Source organism: Mustelus asterias, chromosome 17, assembly GCF_964213995.1.
Source record: "Mustelus asterias chromosome 17, sMusAst1.hap1.1, whole genome shotgun sequence".
Lineage (NCBI taxonomy): Eukaryota > Metazoa > Chordata > Chondrichthyes > Carcharhiniformes > Triakidae > Mustelus > Mustelus asterias.
This window is the reverse complement of record NC_135817.1, coordinates 80,034,859-80,038,842: the sequence shown is the minus strand read 5'-3', so window position 1 is coordinate 80,038,842 and position 3,984 is coordinate 80,034,859. Positions and strand designations below refer to the sequence as shown.

Genomic DNA, 3,984 nt, shown 5'->3' with positions numbered 1-3,984 from the left:
AAATCTCTATTTGAACCAAGTAAATAGCCAGCTGTAACAGACAGCAGCGCCGTGCGGACAACACTGGTATTTGTCTGCTAATGTCACCAGCAGTAATTTGCCAGCTCAAATGTTTCTTGCTTGAATGTTGTGACTTCAGTGACAATTTTCAGATCGCATCCAATGAACACAATGCCAATACTTCCTGCATATGAGATTATTTTGGCAATGAATATCAGATTGGAATTAGTTATACTATGACCACCAGAGCAAAATAACAGTGGTTAGGATCTCATTTCGGTTTTTTTGGCTTAAGAGGTCAGAGGACACATTTTGTTTGAGCAGGTATCATGTTGCCCTCTTCAGAATGCCCATTGGTAAACTGAAGTCGGCAGCTTCACAAGGTATGGATAAAGTGCCGAGTGTATGAAAACAAGGAAGAAATGGACAGGTGCTGCCTCCAAGGAAGACGCCTACATGAGTAAGTTCAAAAGAGTCAACATTACTGAGAGGGGAAAGAGAGGAAATTGCTGGGGCCTTGAGAGAAATCTTTGTATCCTCACTGGCTACAGAGGAGGTCCCAGTGAATTGGAGAACAGCCAATCGCTTCTCGGCCTTTTGGCTAAGATCAAGTGTAGTATGGTCGGCAGCCCATGGTCGGCCGCACTTGGTCGAGGTCATTAGGTTACACTGAAGCTTCATATGTTTCATGTGAAGCAATTTTTTAAAGCGGCATCTCGGCCTTTTGGCTAAGATGCAAATGAGCTCAAGTCCTCCCCCTTCTCCAATCAGCTTGGCTCATGTAGATCAGGCCCAGGACAGGGTGGTTTGGTCGCTCGCCCTGTCTTAGAACATAGAACATAGAAAGCCACAGCACAAACAGGCCCTTCGGCCCACAAGTTGCGCTGATCATATCCCTACCTCTAGGCCTATCTATAGCCCTCAATCCCATTAAATCCCATGTACTCATCCAGAAGTCTCTTAAAAGACCCCAACGAGTTTGCCTCCACCACCACCACCGACGTCAGCCGATTCCACTCACCCACCACCCTCTGAGTGAAAAACTTACCCCTGACATCTCCTCTGTACCTACCCCCCAGCACCTTAAACCTGTGTCCTCTCGTAGCAACCTTTTCAGCCCTTGGAAATAGCCTCTGAGAGTCTACCCTATCCAGACCTCTCAACATCTTGTAAACCTCTATCAGGTCACCTCTCATCCTTCGTCTCTCCAGGGAGAAGAGACCAAGCTCCCTCAACCTATCCTCATAAGGCATGCCCCCCAATCCAGGCAACATCCTTGTAAATCTCCTCTGCACCCTTTCAATGGCTTCAACATCTTTCCTGTAATGAGGTGACCAGAACTGCGCGCAGTACTCCAAGTGGGGTCTAACCAGGGTCCTATAAAGCTGCAGCATTATCTCCCGACTCCTAAACTCAATCCCTCGATTAATGAAGGCTAGTATGCCGTACGCCTTCTTGACCGCATCCTCCACCTGCGAGGCCGATTTAAGAGTCCTATGGACCCGGACCCCAAGGTCCTTCTGATCCTCTACACTGCTAAGAATGGTACCCTTCATATTATACTGCTGCTTCATCCCATTGGATCTGCCAAAATGGATCACTACACACTTATCCGGGTTGAAGTCCATCTGCCACTTCTCCGCCCAGTCTTGCATTCTATCTATGTCTCGCTGCAACTTCTGACATCCCTCCAAACTATCCACAACACCACCTACCTTGGTGTCGTCAGAAAACTTACCAACCCATCCCTCCACTTCCCCATCCAGGTCATTTATGAAAATGACAAACAGCAAGGGTCCCAGAACAGATCCCTGGGGCACTCCACTGGTCACTGACCTCCATGCAGAGAAAGACCCCTCCACAGCCACTCTCTGCCTTCTGCAGGCAAGCCAGTTCTGGATCCACTGTCTTGTCAGCCTGGATCTGAAATGTCTCAACTTGTTGAGACTCTGAATTGGATTTGATTTGATTGAATTGGAAAAGTATAAAAAAAACATAGCCAATCGCTTCTCGGCCTTTTGGCTAAGATCAAGTGTAGTATGGATAGGATGCTGCACTTGGTTGAGGTCATTAGGTTACACTGAACATTCATACGTTTCATATGAAGCAATTTTTAAAAGCGGCATCTCGGCCTTTTGGCTAAGATGCAAATGAGCTCAAGTCTTGGAGGAGGAACCTCCCCCTTCTCCAATCAGCTTGGCTCATGTAGATCAGGCCCAGGACAGGGTGGTTTGGTCGCTCGCCCTGTCTTGTCAGCCTGGATCTGAAATGTCTCAACTTGTTGAGACTCTGAATTGAATTTGATCTGATTGAATTGGAAAAGTATTTTTAAAAATAGCCAATGTTGTTCCTTTGTTTAAGAAGGGTAGCAAGAATAATCCAGGTAATTACAGGACGGTGAGCCTTACATCAATGGTAGGGAAATTATTGGAGAGGATTCTTCGAGACAGGCTTTCTTCCCACTTGGAAATAAGTGGACGTATTAGTGAGAGGCAACATGGTTTTGTGAAGGGGAGGTCGTGTCTCACGAACTTGATCGAGTTTTTCGCGGAAGTGGCGAAGATGATTGTTGTACTTCATTCAGATAAAAACAAAATACTGCAGATGCTGGAATCTGAAACAAAAACAGAAAATGCTGGAAAATCTCAGCAGGTCCAAGAGCATCTTTGGAGAGAGAATAGAGCCAAGTCATCCAAAGCGTTAGCTTTATTCTCTCTCCACAGATGCTGTCAGACGTGCTGAGATTTTCTTTGTTTTGGTTCAACATTTCATTGCACTGCTGTTAATATCTGAGGCAGCTCTTCCAGAACCAATCTCACACCTCTTGACAGGATATAAGTAAAGATTTTTTCACCTTTCACCTCCGACCTTTCCCGCTCCCTCCTTTCCTTTTGGCCTCCTTCTGCGCTTTACAGACTCTGTGACAGGAAAGTGGAGTTGTGGTGGAATGTTAGTTATGAGATCGAATGGCAGGGTTGCTGGAAGACATTCCAGAGATAGGATATCACGTTTCTTCTGTGGTTACTGACAATATAGATGGGAGTTTATGGTCTCACTCATCCCAAAACCATAAAATCTCGCTCAAGGTCATCAGACCTTTTCATGGTCCACCCCGGCTGCCTGTTCCAATTCCTGTGGTGGGGTGGGAGGGGGGGGTGAGTACAATTCCAGTCTATAAATCAGGGTGTGTAATTCGGGTATGAACTTGATGTTCTGACGCCGGACAACGTTTGAAGAAATGGTTGCACTCCCTCCGGCAGCAGTATAACTGCAGTCTGAAGCTAAGACAGCTTCTACATTGTTCCGGAAGGTCCATCGGTGTGAAGCTTTTCAACGGGCTTTCAGTATGGGATGCTTGCTCAAACAGGCAGACCTCCGTCATCACTGGACCCGAACACCCCGGATGCTGACAGTATAACTCCAGTCTGTTGGCTCCAAGAACCCCTCTGTTGAGAAGGTGGGAGGCCATAAGGCCATAAGACCATAAGACATAGGAGTAGAATTAGGCCACTCGGCCCATCGAGTCTGCTCCATCATTCAATCATGGCTGATATTTTTCTCATCCCCATTCTCCTGCCTCTGATATCCTTCCTATATCTCCCACCATGAACCCTATAGTTATGCCCCCTTGTAATAGCTCCATCCACCCGAGGAAATACTCTTTGAACGTTCACTCTATCTATCCCCTTCATCATTTTATAAACCTCTATTAAGTCTCCCCTCAGCCTCCTCCACTCCAGAGAGAACAGCCTTAGCTCCCTCAACCTATCCTCATAAGACCTACCCTCCAAACCAGGCAGCATCCTGGTAAATCTCCTCTGCACTCTTTCCAGCGCTTCCACATCCTTCTTATAGTGAGGTAACCAGAACTGCACACAATATTCCAAATGTGGTCTCACCAAGGTCCTGTACAGTTGCAGCATAACCCCACGGCTCTTAAACTCCAACCCCCTGTTAATAAAAGCTAACACACTATGGCCTTCT

General features: G+C 46.6%; 2 pseudogenes; both read left to right on the top strand.

Moving 5' to 3' along the window:
- Window positions 1-581: 581 nt before the first annotated feature.
- LOC144506715 (U2 spliceosomal RNA) lies at window positions 582-788 on the top strand (annotated as a pseudogene).
- A 1,214-nt stretch (window positions 789-2,002) lies between these two features.
- Window positions 2,003-2,212, top strand: LOC144506727 (U2 spliceosomal RNA; annotated as a pseudogene).
- The last annotated feature ends 1,772 nt before the right edge of the window (window positions 2,213-3,984 follow it).